Raw genomic sequence first — 26,606 nt, forward strand, 5'->3', positions numbered from 1 at the left:
CAAAGGGCGGCGAACATCGCCTGTAGACTTTCTACCGTGGCAGAGGATGTGCTTGAATTTAAAATGGCATACTCAATCCATTTGGAGTAGGTGTCTACTACAACCAAAAAAATGTTTACTATGAAAGGACCTACGTAGTCCACATGGACGTGTGACCATGGCTTGGCGGGCCAGGACCAGGGGCTAAGGGGGGCTTCCTTGGATGCGTTGCCCAGCTGAGCACACGTGTTGCACCTGCGAACACAAAGTTCTAGGTCTGCATCTATCCCTGGCCACCAAACGTGTGACCTGGCACTTGCCATCATCATGACAATGCCCGGGTGCTCATTGTGAAGTTCTCTGATAAACACCTCTCTGCCCATCTGGGGCGTGACTACTCAGTTTCACCACAGTAGGCAATCAGCCTGAATCGAGAGTTCATCCTTGCGCCTATGAAATTATTTAAATTCCTCAGGGCTTGCCCCGTACATGGCTGTCCATTCCCCATTCAGAACACATTTCTTAACTAAAGACAGTAGCGGGTCTTTATTTGTCCAGACTTTAATCTGACGGGCTGTCACAGGTGAGTCTTCACTTTCGAAGGCTTCAACAGCCATGACCATCTCAGCATCATGCTTAGTTGCCCCCTCAGTGGTGGCTAGTGGGAGCCTGCTGAGTGCATCGGCGCTGTTTTCAGTGCCCGGTCTGTGCCGAATTGTGTAGTCATAGGTGGCTAACATGAGTGGCCACCTCTATATGCGGGCCGATGCATTCGCATTTATGGCCTTGTTGTCGGCCAAAAGGGACGTTAGGGGTTTGTGATCTGTCTCCAGCTCAAATTTCCTGCCAAACAGGTACTGGTGCATTTTTTTTACTGCATATACACATGCGAACGCTTCCTTTTCTATCATCCCGTAGCCCCTTTCTGCCTGGGACAGACTTCTGGAGGCATCAGCTACCGGCTGTAACTGACCATTGGTATTCACATGCTGCAACACACACCCGACCCCATAGGACGACGCATCACACGTTAAAACAAGTTTATTACACGGGTCATATAACAACAGTTTGTTGGTGCAGAACAAATTGCGTGCTCTATCAAAAGCCCTTTCCTGGCTGTCCCCCCCCAGACCCATTCGCGACCTTTGCGTAGGAGCACGTGTAGCGGCTCTAACAGCGTGCTCAATTTGGGAAGAAAGTTACCAAAATAGTTCAGGAGCCCCAGGAACGAACGCAGCTCCGTCGTGTTACGGGGTCTGGGTGCTCTCTGGATCGCTTCTGGTTTGGACACAGTAGGTCTGATCCCGTCTGCTGCTACCCTCCTCCCCAGGAATTCTACCTCTGGAGCTAAGAAGACTGATCTTGGAGTGACACCCGATTGATGGTGGCCTTGTAATCGTCACATATCCTGACCGACCCATCCGCCTTGAGCACCGACACAATCGGGCTCACCCAGTCACTGAATTCAACTGGCGAGATGATGCCTTCCCTCAGCAGGCAGTCCAATTCGTATTCTATCTTTTCCCGCATCACGTACGGCACCACTCTGGCCTTGTGGTGTACTGGCCTGGCGTCCGGGTTTATGTGAATCACTACCTTGGCCCCCATGAAAGCGCCGATGCCGGATTGAAATAATGAGTCAAATTTGTCCAGGACCTGTGAGCACGATACTCATTCCACAGAAGAAATTGCATTGACATCGCCCCAATTACAGTTCATGATAGCAAGCCAACTCTTCCCCAGTAGTGCAGGACCGTACCCCGGGACAATCCAGAGTGGCAACCTGTTCTCCGAATCTTTGTGGGTCACGACTACCGTGGCGCTGCCTAGCACCGGAATGATCTCCTTTGTATATGTCCGTAGCTGTGCGTCAATCGGCAATAATTTTGTCCTCCTGGCCTTGGACACCCACAACTTGTCGAACTGTTTGATACTCATCAGGGGCTGGCTGACCCCCGTGTCTAGCTCCATTAATACTGGGATGCCATTGAGGAGCACTTTCATCATTATCGGTGGCGTCCTGGTATATGAACTGTATATGTGCTCCACATGAACTCGCTGAACTACAGCTTCCAGCGATTTCCCCCAGTATTCATTTGCCCTTGTAGGGCTTACATCGGGCCCGTCCTCCTCGTACATCAACCTGGCTGCAGGCTTCCTGCACATACGCACCAAGTGACCACTGACGATACAATTTCTGCAGGTATATTGCTGATACCTGCATGCTCTGGCTGGGTATTTGCCTCCACACCTCCAGCATGAGCTGGAGGCCCCGTTGTTGGAAACAAAAGGTCCATTACCAGTCGATCGACTGTGACTGTCTCTGTAACTGTCCTTAAGTGCATCATTTACAGGTGTTGATGGGGCCATTACTGGCTGCATTGTCCATTGCGATGGCATGAATCGCCGTTCAGCTAGCCATTGTCTCTGTTGAATTCCCCCTTTGGGTTCGACTACATGCTGGGGCATGTCCGATTGCCCTTGTCTGCCTGGAGAACTGTGTGCCGCATTAACAATGTTGACTCCCTGGTCGTTTGCTGCATTTGAGCCAAGATTTTGTCATACATCATTCTGGTCTCTTCCTCCCCTGAGATAAATGTCTGGGCTATCACAGCCGCCGCTTCAAAGCTCAAATCTTTGGTCTCAATCAGTTTCCTGAAAACTCCAGCAACCCGATGCCCTCAATAAAAGAGTCTCGCAGCATCTCCACTCTGCATGCATCTGTGAACTTACATAGGTTTGCTAGTCTGCCACGAAGTCTGGAACGCTTTGCCCTTCTCACCGCCGGTGCATGTAAAACCGGTGTCTCGCCATGTGCATGCTGCTCGCTGGATTAAGGTGTTCCCCGATCAACTTATTGAGCTCTTCGAAGGTCTTGTCCACCGGCTTCTCTGGCGCTAGAAGGTCCTTCATCAGGGAGTACGTTCGGGATCCACAAACCATCAGGAGATGAGCCCTGCGTTTGTCGGCCAAATCCTATCCCAACCATTCCTTAGTGACAAAACTTTGCTGCCTACTGTCTCTCAATAAAGTCCTCCCTATCATCACCAACACAGTATCTCTCTTCTGTGCTGCTAGTGGCCATGCTCGCGTGGTTTAAATCCCAGTTTCTCGTCGCCAATTATGTGTCCTTACTATACAGCACACGAGGCCCATACTTGAGAGAAGGTCACTCTGTGACCAGTTACCTTTATTACCAGACCTCAAGTGATGAAGGTGGGTGGAGCTTCCCCTTTTATACCTGAAAGTCCAGGTTAGGAGTGTCACCCCTTGTGGTCAATGTTCTCAAGGTGTACAACTTAGGTCAGCTTATACATGGATTACAATGATAGTTGAATACATGACAGTCTCATCTTGCTTGGATATGGCAGTCCAATCACCACTAAGGACACAACGTTTCACAACCAATAATATCGGGTCCTGGCTGGTCCAGGTCTTAACTTGTTGAACCTTGACAGGGGTTCTTTCACTTTCAAAAGCATCCATGACTAACAGCAGGTCTGCAGGTTGTGGTGTCTCCACCTCCAGTGTGGGCAACAGCAGACGAGTAAGTGCATCGGCACAATTCTCAGTGCCAGGTCTATGGTGAATGACATAATCATAGGCAGATAATGTCAGCGCCCATCTCTGGATGCGGGACGATGCATTGGTATTGATAACTTTGTTTTCCGAAAACAATGAAATGAGTGGCTTGTGATCTGTTTCCAGTTCTAATCGAAGACCAAACAGGTACTGATGCATCTTTTTAACCCCATACACACAGGCTAATGCTTCTTTTTCTACCATGTTGTAGGTTCTTTCCGCCTTTGACAAACTTTTAAAGCATACGCAACAGGTTATAGTTTACCCGACTCAGTAGCTTGTTGGAGCACGCAACCAACTGCATATGACGAAGCATCACAGGCCAATACTTGACGCTTACATGGATCATAATGTACCAGCAGCTTGTTAGAGCAAAGCAGATTAATAGCTTTCTCAAAAGTTCTATCTTGAGACGCACCCCAAATCTAGTTGTCGCCTTTTCTTAGCAGCATGTGCAGTGGCTCTAATGAAGTGCTCAATCTAGGTAGAAAATTACCGAAGTAATTGAGTAGACAAAGGAACGAATGCAGCTCCGTCACATTCTGAGGCTTGGGTGCATTTTTGATGGCCTTGGTTTTCGAGTCCGTAGGCCTGATGCCACCAGCAGCAATTTTCCTCCCCAGGAATTTGACTTCCGGTGCCATGAAGACGCACTTTGAACGTTTCAGTCTGAGTCCCACTTTGTCCAGACGATGTAGAACCTCTTCCAAGTTGTTCAGATGTTCGGCGGAGTCACGACCTGTGACCAGTATGTCATCTTGGAACATGACGGTTACAGGGACAGACTTCAGTAGACTCTCCATGTTCCTCTGAAATATGGTTACAGCTGAGCGAATTCCGAAAGGACGCCTGTTGTAGATAAACAGTCCTTTATGAGCATTGATGCACGTAAGTTTCTTTGACGTCTCGACCAGCTCCTGTGTCATGTAGGTCGACGTCACTTCCAGTTTAATGAACAACTTCCCCCCGGTTAGCGTTGCAAATAGGTCATCAGCCTTCAGTAATGGATATTGATCCTATTTCGAAACTTGGTTGATCGTAAACTTGTAGTCTCCACAAATTCTGACAGTGCCATCACTCTTCAACACAGGAACAATGGAGCTGGCCCATTCGTTAAATTCGACTGGTGATATGACGGCTTCATGCTGGAATCATATCACCCGCATAACCACCCGAGCTTTATGATGGACGGGTCTTGCATCTGAGTCCACGTGGATCTGCACCTTGGTCCTGTGAAATTGCCGATGCCTGGTTCAAACAGTGAGGGGAACTTGCTCAGCACTTGAGCACATGGAGTATCATCCTCCGAGGACAACGCTTTGATATCGTTCCAATTCCATTTGATTTTTTCTAGCCAATTCCTGCCGAACAGCGTTGGACCATTGCCTGGAACAATCCATAACGGTAAATCGTGAACCACACCATCATACGACACCTTGACTACTGCACTGTCAATCACTGTTATGAGTTCTTTAGTGTTCGTATGCAACTTGGCATTGACTGGACTCAGCTTAGGCCTCACAGCCTTAGTATCCCATAACTTGTCGAATGTCCTCTGGCTCATTATTGATTGACTCGCACCCGTGTCCAATTCCATCGGCACCGGTACATCGTTGAATTTCACATTAATCATTATCGGTTTGGCTCTTTGTTAGGAACAAATACAGTCCATACACTTCCTCCTCTGGTATCTCGGATTGCATATCCAGAGCCGCGCTCTACTGATCATCATCCTCCATCTGCTGTGTTGCAGCATGTGCTGGAGATGCCCCAGTCTCGAACAGTCTTTACAAATGTACTGTTTAAACCGACACTGATGAGGCCTATGATTGCCCCCACAGTGCCAACACGGTGAAATCGGATTCATTCCAGTTGGCGGACTTTGGGCAGCCACAGGTTTTGCGTACGCAGTCGAGTAGGCCCTGCCATATGCAGCTCTGCCAAACGATGATACAATCTTGTTTACAGTACTTGCCAAGTTCTGAATTTTCGATGATATCTGCTTTAAGTTTTTGTCCATCGTCATGCATGCCTGGGCAATCGTGATGGCCTTGCTCAAATCCAGCGTCTCCGTCGCCAATAGCTTATGCAAGATCACCTCATGGTTGATGCCAATTCCAAAGAAGTCTCACAGCATGTCTTCCAATGCGTTTTCGAACTTACACGGTCCAGCTAGACATCTTAGGTCTGCAACGAATTCCGACACATCCTAGCTCTCAGAATGAACGTGCGTGTAGAATCGATATCGTGAGATGATGATGCCTTCTTCTGATTTGAGATGGTCACGTACCAGAGCACAAAATTCCTCATTGTCCTTGTCCGTTGGACTTGCAGGCAAGAGAAGATTCTTTATGAGTCCATAGATTTTCGGACCACAAACCATGAGGAAGACCGCCCTGCACCTAACTGCGACAGTGGGTTCCTCCGTTTTGTTGGCCACAAAGTACTGCTCCAGGCGAGCTACAAAATCTGCCCAGTCCTCTCCCTCCACGAATCTCTCCAGAATTCCAATTGTGCTCATTTTTGCATGCGAAGGTTCTTAAGTTACCTCATCGCCAAATGTTATGTATGTAATAACTCAATAGACTGAATACTGTAAACTAACACAGGTACAAACCTGGCTCTGCTTTATTAGGGCCCAAAGTGATTACATGATATGATGGCGTGCTTTTTATACCTAGGCCGCACAGATGTGTGTACAGCCCAATGACCCCAGCCAGTGGCGCCACCTGATGGCTAGTAAAGCCAAGCATACATACATGACACCTCCCTCCCCTGTCACTTTCCACCCCTCTACCTCCCCTGTCTCTCTCACACCCCCCTCCCACCCCTGTCTCTCTCTCCCCCCTCTCTCTCTCCCCTGTCTCTCCCCCCTCCCTCCCCTGTCTCTCTCTCTCTCTCTCCCCTCCCTCCTGTCTCTCTATCACCCCCCTCCCTCCCTGTCTCTCTCTCTCCCCCTCTCCCTCCCATCACTCTCTCTCCCCCCCCTCCCTGTCTCTCTCTCTCCCGCCATCCCTCCCCTATCTCTCTCCTACCCTCCCCCTCCCCTGTCTCTCTCCCTCTCTCCCCATCTCTCTCCCTCTCTCCCCCCTCTCTTTCCTGTCTCTCTCTCCCCTCCCCCATCTCTCTCTCCGCCCCCTCCCTCCCCTGTCTGTCTCTCCCCCTCCCTCCCCTGTCTCTTTCCCTCCCCGCCTCCCTCCCCTGTCTCTCTCTCTCTCCCCCCACCTCCCTCCCGTCTCTCTCACCCCCTCCCCTATCTCTCTCGCCCCCCTCCCCTGTGTCTCTCTCCCCCCTCCCTCCTCTGTCTCTCTCTCCCTCCTCCCTCCTCTGTCCCTCTGTCTCTCTCTCTCTCCCCTCCCCTTCCCTCCCCTTCCCTCCCATCTCTCTCTCCCCCCTCCCCTGTCTCTCTCTCTCTCTCCCCCCTCCCGTCTCTCTCTTCCCCTCCCCTGTATCTTTCTCCCCCCTCCCTCCCCTGTCTCTGTCTCTCTCCCTCCCCCTCCCTCCCCTGTCTTTCTCTCTCTCCCCCCTCCCTCCCCTGTCTCTCTCTCTCTTTCCCCCCTCCCTGCCCTGTCTCTCTCTCCCCCCCCCCACCCCATTCCTCCATCCCCTGTCTCTCTCTCCCCCCTGTCATGTTTGTAACCTTCACATAACTGTAACCTTTATGTAACAACACTGTACACTGTATACACCTGAGAAATGCACACCTTGACCACAGGAGGTGAACTTGTGGGAGACACTCCTCACCTGGTCATCCAGGTATATAAAGGGAGGCCCCTCGCAGGGTCATCACTTCTTGGTCCTGTAAATAAAGGTACAGGTCACAGAGTGACGTTGTCTCCAGTATGTGCCTAGTGTTGATTTGCTGTAGTGTGTAAGGACACAACACCCCCCGCCCTCCCCTGTCTCTCTCTCTCTCCCCTCTCCCTCCTCTGTCTCTCTCTCTCCACCCCCCTGTCTCTCTCTCCCCCCTCCCCTGTCTCTCTCTCACCCCCTCCCCTGTCTCTCTCTCCCTCCTCCCTCCTCTGTCTCTCTCTCCCTCCTCCCTCCTCTGTCCCTCTGTCTCTCTCTCTCTCCCCTCCCCTTCCCTCCCCTTCCCTCCCATCTCTCTCTCCCCCCTCCCCTGTCTCTCTCTCTCTCCCCCCCTCCCCTGTCTGTCTCTCCCCCCACCTCCTTCCCCTGTCTGCCTCTCCCCCCCACCCTCCCGCCCTGTCTCTCTCTCTCTCTCCCCCCCTCTCCGTCCCTCCCCGTCTCTCTCTCTCCCCCCTCTGTCTCTCTCCTCCCCCCTCCCTCCCCTGTCTCTCTCCTCCCCCCTCCCTCCATCACCTGTCTCTCTCTCCCCCCCTCCTCTGCCTCTCTCTCCCCCCCTCCTCTGTCTCTCTCTCCCCCCCCCCTCCTCTGTCTATCTCTCTCTCCCCACCCCTTCTCTTCCACCACACTCTCCCCGCCCCCCTCCCCTGTCTCTCTCCAGCCCCCATCCCTCCCTTGTCTCTTTATCTCTACCCTCCCTCCCTCCCTTATCCCTATCTCTCCCCGCACTCCCCTATCTCTCTCTCCCCCTCCCTCCCCTGTCTCTCTCTCCCTCCTCCCTCCCTCGTCTCTCTCCCCCTCCCTCCCTCCCCTGTCTCTCTCCTCCCCCTCCCCTCCCCCTCTCTCTCTCTCTCTCTCTCTGCCCCAACTCTCTCTCCTCCTCCCTCCCGTCTCCCCCCCATCTCTCTCTCTCTCCCCCTCCCTCCGCTGTCTCTCTCTCCCTCTTCTGTCTCTCTCTCCCCTCCTCTTTCCCTCCCCTGTCTCCCTCCCTCGTCTCTCCCCCTCCCTCCCTTGTCTCTCTCTCCCCTCCCTCCCCTGTCTCTCTCTCCTCCCTCCCCTGTCTCTCTTTCCCCCTTACCTCCCGCCCCTGTCTCTCTCTCCCCCCTCCCTCCCCTGTCTCTCTCTCCCCCTCCCTCCCTCTCCTGTCTCTCTCTTCCCCCTCCCTCCCTCCCCTCTCTCTCTCTCCCTCCCTCCTCTGTCTCTCTCTCCCCCCTCCCTCCCCTGTCTCTCTCTTCCCCCCTCCCACCCCTGTCTTTCTTTCCCCTCTCCCTCCCTCCTGTCTCTCTCCCCTCCCACCCCTGTCTCTCTCCCCCTCCTCCTTCCCGCTCTCTCATCTCTCTCTCACCCCCCCCCCCCGCAGTCATTCCCCTCCCCACTCTGTCCCACCTCCATCCTTCCCAGTCACTCCCCTCCCTGTAATATATAGTTCCACCTTGTGGACTACTGCTCCACCTAGTGCACTACTGCAGTAATGCAGCCATTGCTGTAAATGCAATAAAGACATCAGGTGACAGGTCACCTGATAAGTTCCTGAGTTAATGAAACTATCTTGCAGTCTGTATGTTCGTGATGTCATAAAGAATATACCACATTGGTGATGAAGGATAGGATAAATGGATACTCTAGCTGAAATGTTTGTTGGTGGATGATTCCAGCCAAACAACAGAGAGTCTAGAGAGGTCCTTTGTTTACAGAACAATTAAAAATCCAAGGTAAACTTTAAGCACACTTGGCTGAACCAGAGTCCAGATGGCCACGCCTATGGGAATAATAGGGTGCTTGGGTGAGTTCCATCAGGACCAAATAGTATAATTGAAGTCCCCGATGATGAAAACCGTAACCGGGTGGTGTTGGAAAGAAAACAAGCTATTTTCTTGACTGAATCAGGCCCCGAGGTGTGTGAAACGCTGAAAAATATGCTTGTTCTCGTCAAGCCAAAGGATACATCACTTATGGAGCTTCTAAGCGTTAGAACAGCACTACAGTTCTGAGCCCCTGGAAATTGCTGAAAGTTTTTTTGGAACACGAGATCAGTTAACTGACAAAGTATCAGTGAGTACATTGTAGCATTAAAGAAGCTATCCATTCACTGTCATTTTGGAAACTTTCAGGACCGAGCATTGCGTGACTGCTTTGTTTGTGGGATGAAAAATGAAGCAATCAGAAGGACGTTGTTGACAACTCCTAACTTGTCTTTTAATTCAGCTTGTCAGACCGCTATGTCAATGGATATGGCCGACCAACATGCCAGAGAATTTCATACCATTTCCAGTCATCAGACAACCGAGGTGAATCGCCTGCTGGTTAAAAGTAAAAGGCAGTTGGGCCCCAAGGCCTCAGCATCTGGCCAAGGTAACAATACATTGAAGTCGTGCTATTGGTGCCTGGGACAACACATTGGTCAAAGTTGTCTATATGTGAAGGCAGAGTGTTCCTTCTGCAGGGAAACTGGGCATCTTACAAAGGCAAGGAGACTGAAGAGTAAACCAACTTTCAAGGCTATAAGTAGAAATCCCTAGAGACGACATAACATGGAAGAAAAGCAACAGGATGAAGAGGTACACATCATCCAGAGCAATAGGGTATCTAACAGCGATTGGAAAAGTATCATCATCCAAGCAGATGTTCCAGGAACCAAGACACCCAAGAAAATTGACACTGGTGCATCTGTGAGTGTAGTACCGGAATCGCTATATCTCGACAAATTGCATGATTTCCCATGGGAGAAATCCAAGGTAGAGCTGCGAGGCTACCCAGGAGAGAACATTCCTATGGTAGGTCGTATCACCGTACCGGTGAAATACAAGGATCAATTTCAGAGCTTGCCTCTAATAGTAGTGGCAGGAGACAAGCCTGCCTTACTAGGAAGAAATTGGTTGGGATCATTGAAGCTGGATTGATGTGAGATTTTTTGTGTTGAAACGAGATTTACATTGAAGGATGATGTGATCAAAAAGTATCCGAAGATATTCTGCGAAACAGGCAGGCCGACCCAAGGCCTCAAGCTGAGTGTCAGGGTACAGAAGGACGCTAGACCAGTTTACTGCAAGCCACATCCCGTACCATATGCACTCGAGAAAGTTGAGCAAGAACTCAAAAGACTAGAGACTGAGAACATTATCTCTAAGATTGATCTATGTAATTGGGCTGCACCCATTGTTGTTATACCTAAGTCAGATGGTAAGATAAGGTTGTGCGGGTAATCTCCCCAATACATTGACAAATATAGAAGATGTGTTCACAATACTGACAGGTGGTCAGATTTTCTCAAAGTTGGATTTCACAAATGTCTACTGACAACTTGAACTAGATGACGAGTCCAAGTCATGCTTGACTATAAATACTCATCTAGGCCTATATCAATTTAATATGCTACCATTTGCAGTGTCTTCCACCCCCGCCATAATTCAAGGGGTGATGAACCAGATTTTGCAAGGCATTGAAGGGGTAGTATGTTATTTAGATGACATACTCATTTCAGCATCAAACAGGCAAATCCACAATAACATATTGAATTAAATGCTCAAATGGCTAGAGAAGCATAGAGTACGAGTGACTGCTCGCAAGTGTGAGGTATTTCAAAACTCAGTGGAGTACTTAGGATACAGAGTAGACAAAGATGGTTTATATCCAACCAAGGGAAAGCTGGATGCAATCAAAAATGCACCCACTCCCAAGAATGTCACTGAACTTCGATCATTTTTGTGTCTTTTGAACTATTATGGGAAGTTCCTACCAAATTTGACTACAGTGTTACATCCACTGAATGAACCATTGAAAAAACAGGTTCAGTCGAAATGGTCAGATTTATTCAAGGAGTGTAAAAGCCAATTGGTAGAGAGCACCATGTTAGTTCACTATGACGTATCTAAGGAGAATCGTGATAGAGGTAGAGTGAGAGAGGAGTGTGAAATTAAATCAGAAGGTGAGAGTGAAGAACCATCACCATTAATGGTTAAAGTGATTACCAGGAAGAGTGGTGAAGATATGTGGTCCTCGCACATATTTGGTCAAGATATTTGATCATGGACAGGTTAGGTTTGTTCACATTGATCATATTTTACCTACAATGTGGAAGGAGTTGGAAGTTGGAATGATTTGATTATTTCTGACTCATCAGATAGTTTTGTTACAAGTACAGTACCCGTAGCAAATCCTACATCAAATGTACTGGAAACAAGCCCAAGAGAAAGTCAGAATTTTAGTCTGAGTCTGAGTCAGCCAGATAAACAGTCTGAAATTGAAGAGTTCAAATGTAGATCAAGGGCATTCCTTGGAGACAAATTCTCCTCAGGGTCAGCCTAGAATGAGTCTAAGTTCGACACCATGTTTGGAAGGTTCTGTGTGTTTGTGATGTCATAAAGAATATATCTGTAATGTATACAATGACTCGAAAGACTTGTTACTGTAAACTCACTCAGGTGCAAACCTGGTTCAACTTTGTTCGCGCCCAAAGTGCACACATGACATGGTACTCGCTCTTATATACCAGGGCCTGCGCACATGCGCATACAGCCCGATGACCTCCGACAATGGCGCCCCCTGGTGTCTAGTGATCCCAAGCATCAATACATAACAATATCACACTCCCTCATAAGAACATAAGAACATAAGAATTAGGAACAGGAGTAGGCCATCTAGCCCCTCGAGCCTGCTCCGCCATTCAATAAGATCATGGCTGATCTGGTCGTGGACTCAGCTCCACTTACCCGCCCTCTCCCCGTAACCCTTAATTCCCTTATTGCTAAAAAATCAATCTCTCTTTGACTTGAAAACATTCAATGAGCCAGCCTCAACTGCTTCCATGGGCAGAGAATTCCACAGATTCACAACCCTCTGGTAGAAGAAATTCTTTCTCAACTCGGTTTTAAATTGGCTCCTCCGTATTTTGAGGCTGTGCCCCCTAGGTCTAGTCTCCCCCACCAATGGAAACAACCTCTCTGCCTCCATCTTGTCTATCCCTTTCATGATTTTAAATGTTTCTATAAGATCACCCCTCATCCTTCTGAACTCCAAGGAGTAAAGACCCAGTCTACTCAATCTATCATCATAAGGTAACCCCCTCATTTCTCGAATCAGCCTAGTGAATCGTCTCTGTACCCCTTCCAAAGCTAGTATAATCCTTCCTTAAGTAAGGTGACCAAAACTGCACGCAGTACTCCAGGTGCGGCCTTACCAATACCTTATACAGTTGCAGCAATACCTCCCTGCTTTTGTACTCTATCCCTTTCGCAATGAAGGCCAACATTCCATTTGCCTTCCTGATTACCTGCTGCACCTGCAAACTATCCTTTTGGGATTCATGCACAAGGACCCCCAGGTCCCTCTGCACCACAGCATGTTGTAATTTCTCCCCATTCAAATAATATTCCCTTTTACTGTTTTTTTTCCCAAGGTGGATGACCTCACACTTTCCGACATTGTATTCCATCTGCCAAACCTTAGCCCATTCGCTTAACCTATCCAAATCTCCTTGACGCCTCTCTGAATCCTCTACACAACCCGCTTTCCCACTAAGCTTAGTGTCATCTGCAAATTTTGTTGCACTACACTCTGTCCCCTCTTCTAGGTCATCTATGTATATTGTAAACATTTGTGGTCCCAATACTGATCCCTGTGGCACACCACTAACCACTGATTTCCAACCGGAAAAGGACCCATTTATCCCGACTCTCTGCTTTCTGTTCGCCAGCCAATTCTCTATCCATGCTAATACATTTCCTCTGACTCCGCGTACCTTTATCTTCTGCAGTAACCTTTTGTGTGGCACCTTATCGAATGCCTTTTGGAAATCCAAATACACCACATCCATCGGTACACCTCTATCCACCATGCTTGTTATATCCTCAAAGAATTCCAGTAAGTTAGTTAAACATGATTTCCCTTTCATGAATCCATGCTGCGTCTGCTTGATTGCACTATTCCTATCCAGATGTCCCGCTATTTCTTCCTTAATGATAGTTTCAAGCATTTTCCCCACTACAGATGTTAAACTAACCGGCCTATAGTTACCTGCCTTTTGCCTGCTCTCTTTTTTAAACAGAGGCATTATATTAGCTGCTCTCCAATCTGCTGGTACCTCCCCAGAGTCCAGAGAATTTTGGTAGATTATAACGAATGCATCTGCTATAACTTCCGCCATCTCTTTTAATACCCTGGGATGCATTTCATCAGGACCAGGGGACTTGTCTACCTTCAGTCCCATTAGTCTGTCTAGCACTACCTCCCTAGTGATAGTGATCATCTCAAGGTCCTCCCTTCCCACATTCCTATGACCAGCAATTTTTGGCATGGTTTTTGTGTCTTCCACTGTGAAGACGGAAGCAAAATAATTGTTTAAGGTCTCAGCCATTTCCACATTTCCCATTATTAAATCCCCCTTTTCATCTTCTAAGGGACCAACATTTACTTTAGTCACTCTTTTCCGTTTTATATATCTGTAAAAGCTTTTACTATCTGTTTTTATGTTTTGCGCAAGTTTACCTTCGTAATCTATCTTCCCTTTCTTTATTGCTTTTTTAGTCATTCTTTGCTGTTGCTTAAAATGTTCCCAATCCTCTAGTTTCCCACTAACCTTGGCCACCTTATACGCATTGGTCTTTGATTTGATACTTTCCTTTATTTCCTTGGTTATCCACGGCTGGTTATCTCTTCTCTTGCCGCCCTTCTTTTTCACTGGAATATATTTTTGAATATATTCCCTCCCCAGTCTCTCTTCTCCCCTTCCCTCTCCAGTCACTCCCCTCCCTCCCCAGTCTCTCCACCCTCTCTCCTTTCCCCTCCCTCCCAAGTCCCTCCCCTCCCCCCAGTCTCCCCCTCCCTCCCTCCCTCCCCAGTCTCTTCCCCCTTCCCTTCTCTCGCCTCCTTTCCCCCTCTTTCCCCTCCCTCCTCTTCTCTCCTTCCCCCTTCCCCCTCCTTCCCCCCCTATGTACTATAAATAAGAGGGTGTAAGATAATTAATCTTGGAAATACGTTTTGCAACTATTGAACTAATGGGGAAAAGGTAGTTGCTCTGTAATTACAGAAATCTTTAAGAAGATCAACTATAGAATATAAAATAAACAAAGTATTATAGATATATATGCCTATTCATCAATAAAACAAATGTTAATATGGCATTATTTTATGGCCTGGTAAAATGACATGATCTTAATATTTACAAGATTAAAGAGCATTTAGACATTTATTAAAAATAAAATAATTATTTTCCCCTTCTAAAGGTGTGTGCACATGCTTTTCTTCAGCAGGCAGAACACGTTCAGTGCAGAGTCCAATCGTGCATTTAATGGAACCAAACCTCAGGCAGTGTTCATATAAACAAAGGCTGTCTGCAGCTGAATAGATTTGTTTGAGATGTTCATTGGTAACCTTAAAAGGGAAAATACATTTTCTAATGACTGCCTGTAGTAATAATCAGAATAGATTTGAAAGTTTAAGTGCATGGGGGTAGGTGGGGCCTCTTTGTGGTCAAAGTGCCTCGAAGCTGATATGCCTGGCAATCAGCATTCAGTGCTGTCAATCTTCTGTTGCAGACTGTGTTACTCCATACATGAACCAGGCATCTCCACAGTACTCCAGGGCACTGTGAATGAATGACTAGCTACCCTGGCTTGCGAATGGAACTTGCAGAGGTAGACTTGCTATTGGTGGCCCGCATTCTTCCCTTTTGGCTCCAGATAATTATACAAGCCAATGTCCTAAAAGGTAGGATGGTCCTAGCTGTAAAAGCAGTATGAAGCTTACTAGTGCTTTTAATTGGTAAGGTCTGTGGCTATAGCTGGTAAAACACCAACACTATCTGTTCACATTTATAGATCACTAAACCTTGTCTCTGTCAACCTGTAATTAAACTCTTTGGATTTGGATACTTTAGATGGGTCCAATGGGGTAATAGTGTGCACTGTATTGGGCAAATGGAAATTCTACAGGTATAGATAGATTCCTCAGTAGCTTGGTTCAGAGACTCTTAAATATGACAATGGGTTTTCCATGTGTCATGTATTCAACTATCATTGTAACCCATGTATAAACTGACCTAAGTTGTACACCTTGAGAACATTGACCACAAGGGGTGAACTTGTGGGAGACACTCCTAACCTGGACTTTCAGGTATAAAAGGGGAAGCTCCACCCACCTTCATCACTTGAGGTCTTGGTAATAAAGGTAACTGGTCACAGAGTGACCTTCTCTCAAGTATGGGCCTCATGTGCATTTATACTGTATATTAAGGACATATCATTGGCGACGAGAAACTGGGATTTAAACCACGCGAGCATGGCCACTAGCAGCACAGAAGAGAGGTACTGTGTTGGTGATGATTGAGACGACTTTATTGAGAGACTACAGCAAAGTTTTGTCACTAATGAATGGTTTGGACAGGATTTGGCCAACAAACGCAGGGCTCATCTCCTGACGGTTTGTGGATCCCGAACGTACTCCCTGATGAAGGACCTTCTAGCGCCAGAGAAGCCGACGGACAAGACCTTCAAAGATCAGGGAACACCTTAAACTGGCGAGCAGCATGCACATGGCGAGACACCGGTTTTACACACACCGGTGGCGAGAAGGGCAAAGCGTTCCAGACTTCGTGGTAGATTTCCAGCGACTGGCGAGCCTATGTAAGTTCCCAGAAGCATGCAGAGCGGAGATGCAGCAAGACTTTTTTATTGAGGGCATCGGGCACGCTGGGGTTTTCAGGACACTGATTGAGACCAAAGACTTATGACCTTGGAAGCGGCGGCTATGATAGCCCAGACATTTATCTCAGGGGAGGAAGAGACCAGAATGATGTATGACAAAAAATCTTGGCTCAAATGCAACAAACGACCAGGGAGTCAACATTGTTAACGTGGCACACAGTTCTTCAGGCAGACAAGGGCAATCGGACATGCCCCAGCATGTAGCCGAACCCAAAGGGGGAATTCAACAGAGACAATGGCTAGCTGAACGGCGATTCATGCCATCGCAATAGACAATGCGGCCAGTAATGGAGCCATCAACATCTGTTAATGGTGTGCTTAAGGACAGATACAGAGACAGTCACAGACGATCGACTGGTAATGGACCGTTTGTTTCCAACAACAGGGCCTCCAGCTCATGCTAGAGGTGTGGAGGCAAACACCCAGCCAGAGCGTGCAGGTATCAGCAATATACCTGCAGAAACTGCAACGTCAGCGGTCACTTGGCGTATATGTGCAGGAAGCCTGTACGAGGAGGACGGGCCCGATGTAAGCCCTACGAGATCAAATGAATACTGGGGGAAATCGCTGGCAGCTGAAGTTCAGCGAGTTCATGTGGAGTACATATACAGTTCATATACCAGGATGCCACCAATAATGATGAAAGTGCTCCTCAATGGCATCCCAGTATTAATGGAGCTAGACACGGGGGCCAGCCAGTCCCTGATAAGTATCAAACAGTTCGAAAGATTGTGGGTGTCCAAGGCCAGGAGGCCAAAATTATTGCCGATTGACGCACAGCTACGGACATATACAAAGAAGATCATTCCGTTGCTAGGCAGCGCCACGGTAGTCATGACCCACGAAGATTCGGAGAACAGGTTGCCACTCTGGATTGTCCCAGGGGACGGTCCCGCACTACTGGGGAGGAGTTGGCTTGCTGTCATGAACTGGAAATGGGGCGATGTCAATGCAATTTCTTCTGTGGAGCGAGTATCATGTTCACAGGTCCTGGACAAATTTGACTCATTATTTCAATTCGGCATCGGCACTTTTATGGGGGCCAAGGTAGTGATTTACATAAACCCGGACGCCAAGCCAGTACACCACAAGGCCAGAGTGGTGCCGTACGTAATGCGGGAAAAGATAGAATGCAAATTGGACCGCCTGCTGAGGGAAGGCATCATCTCGCCAGTCGAATTCAGTGACTGGGCGAGCCCGATTGTGCCGGTGCTCAAAGTGGATGGGTCGGTCAGGATATGTGACGATTACAAGGCCATCATCAATCGGGTGTCACTCCAAGACCATACCCGCTACCAAGAGCGGAGGACATCTTTGCAACGCTATCCGGTGGCAAACTTTTTTCAAAATTGGACCTGACCTCAGCTTACATGACCCAGGAGCTGGCGAGTGAGTCAAAGAAGCTGACCACCATCACGACACACAAGGGATTGTTTGAGTATAACAGATGTCCGTTCGGGATTCGTTCGGCCGCCGCGATCTTTCAGCAAAATATGGAAAGCCTCCTCGAGTCGATTCCAAGGACGGTGGTTTTTCAAGACGACATCCTCATCATGGGTCGCGATACTGAAGAACACCTCCACAACCTGGAGGAGGTGCTCTGCAGACTGGACCGGGTAGGGCTGCGACTGAAAAAGGCGAAGTGCGTCTTCTTAGCTCCAGAGGTAGCAGCAGATGGGATCAGACCTACTGCATCCAAAACAGAAGCGATCCAGAGAGCACCCAGACCCCGTAACACGACGGAGCTGCGTTCGTTCCTAGGGCTCCTGAACTATTTTGGTAACTTTCTTCCCAAATTGAGCACGCTGTTAGAGCCGCTACACGTGCTCCTACGCAAAAGTCGCGAATGGGTCTGGGGGGGGACAGCCAGGAAAGGGCTTTTGATAGAGCACGCAATTTGTTATGCTCCAACAAACTCTTAACGTTATATGACCTGTGTAAGAAACTTGTTTTAACGTGCGATGCGTCGTTCTATGGGGTCGGGTGTGTGTTGCAGCACGTGAATACCAATGGTCAGTTACAGCCAGTAGCTTATGCCTCCAGAAGTCTGTCCCAGGCAGAAAGGGGCTACGGGATGGTAGAAAAGGAAGCGCTAGCATGTGTATATGCAGTTAAAAAAATGCACCAGTACCTGTTTGGCAGGAAATTTGAGCTGGAGACAGATCATAAACCCCAACGTCCCTTTTGGCCGACAACAAGGCCATAAATGCAAATGCATTGGCCCGCATACAGATGTGGGCACTCAAGTTAGCCGCCTATGGCTAAACATTTCAGCACAGACCGGGCACTGAAAACTGCGCCGATGCACTCAGCAGGCTCCCACTAGCCACCACTGAGGGGGCAACTGAGCATGATGTTGGGATGGTCATGGCTGTTGAAGCCTTCGAAAGTGAAGGCTCACCTGTGACAGACGTCAGATTAATGTCTGGACAAATAAAGACCCGCTACTGTCTTTAGTTGAGAAATGTGTCCTGAATGGGGACTGGGCAGCCCCGTACGGGGCATGCCCTGAGGAATTTAAACCGTTTCATAGGTGCAAGGATGAACTCTCGATTCAGGCCGATTGCCTACTGTGGGGAAACCGAGTAGTCATGCCCCAGATGGGCAGAGAGGTGTTTATCAGAGAACCTCACAATGAGCACCCGGGCATTGTCATGATGCAGGCAATTGCCCGGTCACACGTTTGGTGGCCAGGGACAGATGCAGACCTGGAACTTTGTGTTCGCAGGTGCAACACACGTGCTCAGCTGGGTAACACACCCAGGGAAGCCCCGCTTAGCCCCTGGTCCTGGCCAGCCAAGCCATGGTCACGCATCCATGTGGACTTTCATGGGAAAAATGTTTTTGGTTGTAGTAGACGCCTACTCCAAATGGATTGAGTGTGCCATTTTAAATTCAAGCACATCCTCTGCCACGGCAGAAAGTCTACGGGCAATGTTCGCCGCCTATGGTCTACCGGACGACTTGGTCAGCGACAATGGCCCGTGCTTTACAGCATTGAATTCCAGGACTTCATGGCTGGAAATGGTATCAACCATGTCAGAATGGCACCGTTCAAGCCGGCCTCAAACGGCCAGGCGGAATGAGCAGTGCAGATAATGAAACAGGGGATGCTCAGAATCCAAGGGGGTTCCCTACAAAGCCGCTTATCACGCCTCCTGTTGGCCAATAGATCCCGATCACACTCGCTCACAGGGGTTCCACCCGCAGAGCTGCTAATGAAAAGGATGCTCAAAACCAGGTTATCCCTCATACACCCTACTATGAAATAAATTGTTGAGAGCAGGCGTCAGTCACAATGTGACTACCATGACAGGAATGCGAGGGCGCGATGTATTGATGTCAATGACCATGTTTTTGTCCGTAATTATGCTGCAGGGCCCAAATGGCTTGCAGGCACTGTGATTGCCAAAGAGGGGAATAGGATTTTGGTAGTTAAACTTACCAATGGACAAATCTGCCGCAAGCACGAGGATCAAACTAAAAGGAGGTTCAGCAACCCCAGAGAAGAAGCAGGGGAAGAACACGATGTAAAGTTTACTCCACCACAGGTGACCGAACACCAGAACCAAGTGGAGGAGAGCCCAGTCACTGTGGGCAGTCCGGACAGGCCTGAGGCACCGCAAACAGCAGACACTCAAGCCAGTGCCCAACAACCGGAGCCCCAACTCAGGCGCTCTACAAGGGAGCGTAAACCACCAGAGAGACTTAACCTGTGATCCCAATAAGACTTTGGGGGGGGGAGGTGATGTCATGTATTCAACTATCATTGTAACCCATGTATAAGCTGACCTAAGTTGTATACCTTGATAACATTGACCACAAGGGGCGAACTTGTGGGAGACACTCCTAACCTGGACTTTCAGGTATAAAAGGGGAAGCTCCATCCACCTTCATGACTTGAGGTCTGGGTAATAAAGGTAACTGGTCATAGAGTGACCTTCTCTCAAGTATGGGCCACTTGTGCATTTATACTGTATAGTAAGGACATATCACCATGTGTGGCAGGTACCCAATTAAACAAAACAAAGTGCTTCTGTGCATTACTTTGCTAATTCTAACAATTCTGACCAAACTTAAAAATAGTACTGACTGTTTTGGTAAAGTGGTTTACATGTGCTGAAAATGCAATGGGCTAGAAATTCCTCTCGGGTGGTAGCACAAAATGGGCGGTATCGGATCAGCCGCCCGTTATACAGCGCCTAATACTCAGTTCCATTGCAGTCAATAGAGCAGGCGGCTAATCCGATACCACCCATTTTGTGCTACATCCTGAGATGAATTTCTAGCCCATTGTATTTTCAGCACATTGAAACCAATTTGCCCTATAGGCCAAAAAATCGCGGTTTCTACTGGTGCGCACGATGTGTGCACGCACCCATAGAGGCCCTGCAAGCGATGCGCATGGGACTAAATCCGGCACTTGCAAACTGTCAAATTTATTTTGACAGTTCCAACGCATCCCCGGGAGAAGGGCCTTTGTGGGCGAAGATTTCGGCTATTTGCTTGCGTATGTCCTTCAAACTCTTACGCCTGGTTAAAAACAGGCATTAGGCCTGCTTTTACCAGCGTAAGAGTTTTAAAAGATAGAAAAATAAAATGTTATCAATAATTTTTATATTAAAAACGCTGTCCATTAAGGTAAGTTTATTTTAGCTCTATTAAAACATATTTTAAAAATTCAAAAAAGTAAAATTTTTTCTAAAATTAAATTCAATTTCAATTAATTTTAAATATGTGAAGTGTTTTTCTTATTTATTTTAAATGTTTATGTGTTTTTGGGAGTATCCTCATTCATTGAAATGGTGATCGCCATACAAACGGAGCCCAAATCAAGAACAGGCCATGCAAGGCCATACTCTTACTGTATGCCTTGAAGGTTAGATATTATAAATAAATATGCTTGAAACAATGATTTCACATTTTAAAAAACCCACAATTTTCATTGGTTGGTCCGACCCACGTGATCTCAAGCTGCACATACGCTCCTGGAATACGTGGACCTCTGCGCTGGGCTGCACATCGAGGCCTCGTAGCACAAGTGTTCGTTCCTCTGGGACCATCAGGTACATTCGTAGATATTTTTATGGTTGGAGGCATCCGCCTGCGGGAAGTCTCCGACCGCAATTTCTGGGCCATAGTCATTTTTAAGTAATACTTTCTGTAAAATTTATGCTGTTTTATGGAGTTTTTATTATAGATGTTAGTGCCAACAGCCTACGCATTCCTTGTGATTTATCTTTGGTGACATTCACACTGAAGAACTAACAACTTTGCTGAAATTAATGTGGTTTATCGATAACTCATTTGTACTTAATTATGGATAAAATCTATGGTTGATGTATATTTTTCCACCTTCGAATTTTAGGTAGGCTGTATTTTCAGTTGAGAGAGTGAGCAAACCATTTTCTTACATGACTTTTCCAATACAATTTTTATCTGACTGCTAATAGACATGTGGATGCAGGCTAGGTTGACTCACTCTCTGATTGACCCTCCTCTGGGGAAGTGATAGATGCACCTTATTGTTGACGACACAGCCCAAATCAAGAATAGGCCAAGCAAGCCCATATTCTTACTGTATGCCTTGAAGGTTAGAAACATAGAAACATAGAAATAGGTGCAGGAGTAGGCCATTCGGCCCTTCGAGCCTGCACCACCATTCAATATGATCATGGCTGATACTATAAATAAATATGATTGAAACAATGATTTCACATTTTTAAAAATCCACAATTAATATTAATTTTAGATAGAAAAGGAATTAATCAAGCCACTATCCAGATCCAAAGCATGAACTGTTTTTCTCCCACCTGATTATGTTAGATGCATTTATACTATAACTATAGTGTCTGTGTGAAGCAGTTTCTACTTCAACTGTTGCTAAACTTATGCAGTACAAATGCAAAATTAAGGCCTGCTTTGACTTTGTTTATTCTGTCCTCAATTGAAGTATGCACATGCACACTTCCAGCAGGAGTCACAGGATAGTGGTTAGGAGCAGGGACTACAGACATGTTTTCCTTCCCTAACCCAGGCCAATTGTCCTAGCCGTACTGTTGACTGGATTGAGATTGGCTAAATTTGTATAAACCAAAGACTGAACCTGGTACCTTCCTGTCTGGTAGCTCAGTTGCTCACTGCCCAAATTCACTTAGCTATCAGGGAAGCAATAAATCTGTATGTATGAACACATTAAATAAGGAAGCTCCACATCTTTATATTTTAAAAACATCATTAAACCTCAGAAAAACATGGAAAGAAGGTTGCTGGAAGGACCTGTTTTTTTCCTTCCTAGTGACCAGCCTTGGTGAATCTAGCAAGTTTCCATTGGCTACGCAAGATGTGTGTTGGGAATTGGCGATCCTAACATCCGAGTAGGTAGAGTACAAGAGAAGCTAAAGAATGGTTAATTTTATGCAGGACAGACTGTGGTTGACTCTTCTGGATTTATTCAATTACCCATTGACTGCTGGCTTATAAATCTATTTCTTGTTGTGGATCATAGCATGAGTTATTGGTGTAAGTATAATACATCACCATTAACAATAAGCTACATTAATCTCAGCAAACTGCACAATGCATTATTTAGTTTTTGCATCCTATCTAGCTTTATTTTTGTTATTCTGTTTCTTTGCTCCTTCATTAGGTTCCAACCATTAAAAGTAGTTGTTAGTAATCATCAATTGGTCTAAGTAATGGTACTCTATTATGGCAGATGCACTGTCTCGCATGCCTCAGGGTAAAAAGAAAAATTGCACTATTAACCAATTCATTGTTATCTGAATTCTGGTAAAACACACATTAATCTTGCTTTACTTAATGATTTTATACATGTTTTCTAGTTCATTATTAATGTGAATACTGAACCTTTTTACATAACTGGCCAAGGAGGTATCTGACCATGTGAATATATTAAACAAGTGGTTTATTATATAAGTAGTGCTAACTCTTGTCCCTACTCTATACAGTAGTTTAAATGCAGGACTGACCATCACTTGCTGAGTCGGAGATGCTGAAGATTGTATTGGCTTTGAGAAATCCAAAGCATTACTCTATCTCCAGCAAGCACCAGTGTTAAGTTTGTGAGAAATCTGTCTTGTTGTCTTCAATTGAATCATATTTTTAGGCCATTTAATTTATATGCCAAAAGCAGTTTAAGCCTTATGGCAGACATGCACCTGTAGGAATACGTCACCATTGATAATAAACAGCAAGCTTTCAAGCCGCAGGCTGCTCAATTTGGACCACGACTGCAACCACACTGATTCACGTCACCATGGTAACATGCAATTAACCAGTACAAGAACCGTAATATCTGACTTAAACGCACAACAGAGAAAGAACAGAACACAACAGAATACCCACAAAGCACTTTGGTTTCGATGTCTACTGCACTGCACTGTACACCAATGTCATTACACAGACTTCACTCAGTAAGTACACATCCAGTTTTGAACTGGGCAGTCTGGTTTCCAGATGGGCTACCTGGTAATGATTGCTATTTAAAGCCAGGCGTTAAATGCCTGGCAATTGCAGGTATTGAGAAAGTATTGTGAAGTCTGCTGTGGAAAAAATTCTAATTCATTAAGTTTGCATTTTTAGCTGGGTTCCAGCCCAGCTATTTCAGATCTTGAAATATACATCTGAAGATCCCTAGGAGCATGTAATAAACCACAAATACATCTCAAATGCCTGTTACTCCTCAAGCATGAAGGAGAGCCCAGTCTTCCCAATGACGGGTAAAATCACTGGACTGTACAGAACTGGGGAATCATGGGTTGGAAATGCGTTGCCAACTCTGGTTGGAGGCATACCTGGAGGTTAGACCACGTGATGTTCTGACCTCATGACATCTGATCATGTGATGTCTGCAAATGTTATCACATTTAACTTATAATGGTTGGGTTCCCTGTAATTGAGTATTTTTTCTCGGAGTTTTGCACCAGTAGCTCTTCATAGAATCATAGATTATAATGGTTCAACCTTTGGTAACCTTCAGCTGCCTGGGCCCTAAGTTCTGGAACTCCCTCCCTAAACCTCACCGCCTCTCTACCTCTCTGTCCTCCTTTAAGACACTCCTTAAAATCTACCTCTTTGACTAAGCTTTTGGTCATTTACCTTAATTTCTTCTTGTGTGGCTCGGTGTCAAATTAATTAATTTTTTCTTATACCATTCCTGTGAAGCGCCTCGGACATTATACTACGTTAAAAATGCTATATAAATACAAGTTGTTGTTGTAAGTCACTGAAACTGTACCAATAGCTAATAGTAATACTGGTAACACTTGGAGTCCCTTCATTATCAACAGTAATACAATAACTCACTGAAACTGTACCGATTTCTACCCCACCCCCCGGCAACTCCAACCCCGTCTCCCTCTCTACCCCCAAGCCTTCATCCACTGAAACCCAATCCACAGTCTCCCACTCTTCCCCCCCCCTTCACTTGAGCCCCAATCCCCCAACACACAGTCTCTCTCTCTCTGATCCTGCCCGACCCCAAATCACCAACCTCTCCATTCTTCAGTATCCCTCTAATTCCCCAATCCTGTCTCCCTCTCCCATTCTCCCCAGCCTACTGTTACTCTCTTTTTCTGCCTTGAGCCCAAATCTCCAAACCACTGTCCCTGGTTCCCCTATACCCTCCCCCCTAGTCCCTGTTGACCCTCGAGGAACATCGGCTCAGAGCTGGAATCCGAGCTGCAGATATTGCGGTGCATCAGGGAGAGGGAGAGTAACCTGCACAATTTGTTCCAGGAGGCAGTCACACCCCTTAGGTTAAGCAGTACTTTAGAGTTCGTCAATTGTCAGGGACAGGAGGGTGTGACTGTGAGTCAGGAAGGTATGGGACCCAAGATATAATAATAATAATAACTTATTTATATAGTGCCTTTAATGTAGTAAAACGACCAAGGTATTTCACAACAATTTTACAACCTGTTAGATATTGATCATTGAGGGAAAGAGAGAAACAGCATGAGAAGGAAGTGTAAAAAGAGGTTAAACATAGAAACATAGAAACATAGAAAATAGGTGCAGAAGTAGGCCATTCGGCCCTTCTAGCCTGCACCGCCATTCAATGAGTTCATGGCTGAACATTCAACTTCAGTACCCCATTCCTGCTTTCTCGCCATACCCCTTGATCTCCCTAGTAGTAAGGACCTCATCTAACTCCTTTTTGAATATATTTAGTGAATTGGCCTCAACAACTTTCTGTGGTAGAAAATTCCACAGGTTCACCACTCTCTGGGTGAAGAAGTTCCTCCGCATCTCGGTCCTAAATGGCTTACCCCTTATCCTTAGACTGTGACCTCTGGTTCTGGACTTCCCCAACATTGGGAACATTCTTCCTGCATCTAACCTGTCTAACCCCGTCAGAATTTTAAATGTTTCTATGAGGTCCCCTCTCATTCTTCTGAACTCCAGTGAATACAAGCCCAGTTGATCCAGTCTTTCTTGATAGGTCAGTCCCGCCATCCCGGGAATCAGACTGGTGAACCTTCGCTGCACTCCCTCAATAGCAAGAATGTCCTTCCTCAGGTTAGGAGACCAAAACTGTACACAATACTCCAGGTGTGGCCTCACCAATGCCCTGTACAACTGTAGCAACACCTCCCTGCCCCTGTACTCAAATCCCCTTGCTATGAAGGCCAACATGCCATTTGCTTTCTTAACCGCCTGCTGCACCTGCATGCCAACCTTCAATGACTGATGTACCATGACACCCAGGTCTCTTTGCACCTCCCCTTTTCCTAATCTGTCACCATTCAGATAATAGTCTGTCTCTCTGTTTTTACCACCAAAGTGGATAACCTCACATTTATCCACATTATACTTCATCTGCCATGCATTTGCCCACTCACCTAACCTATCCAAGTCGCTCTGCAGCCTCACAGCATCCTCCTCGCAGCTCACACTGCCACCCAACTTAGTGTCATCCGCAAATTTGGAGATACTACATTTAATCCCCTCATCTAAATCATTAATGTACAGTGTAAACAGCTGGGGCCCCAGCACAGAACCTTGCGGTACCCCACTAGTCACTGCCTGCCATTCTGAAAAGTACCCATTTACTCCTACTCTTTGCTTCCTGTCTGACAACCAGTTCTCAATCCATGTCAGTACACTACCCCCAATCCCATGTGCTCTAACTTTGCACATCAATCTCTTGTGTGGGACCTTGTCGAACGCCTTCTGAAAGTCCAAATATACCACATCAACTGGTTCTCCCTTATCCACTCTACTGGAAACATCCTCAAAAAATTCCAGAAGATTTGTCAAGCATGATTTCCCTTTCACAAATCCATGCTGACTTGGACCTATCATGTCACCTCTTTCCAAATGCACTGCTATGACATCCTTAATAATTGATTCCATCATTTTACCCACTACCGATGTCAGGCTGACCGGTCTATAATTCCCTGTTTTCTCTCTCCCTCCTTTTTTAAAAAGTGGGGTTACATTGGCTACCCTCCACTCCATAGGAACTGATCCAGAGTCAATGGAATGTTGGAAAATGACTGTCAACGCATCCAC

The sequence above is a fragment of the Pristiophorus japonicus genome, chromosome 3 (genome assembly GCF_044704955.1).
Source record: "Pristiophorus japonicus isolate sPriJap1 chromosome 3, sPriJap1.hap1, whole genome shotgun sequence".
NCBI lineage: Eukaryota > Metazoa > Chordata > Chondrichthyes > Pristiophoridae > Pristiophorus > Pristiophorus japonicus.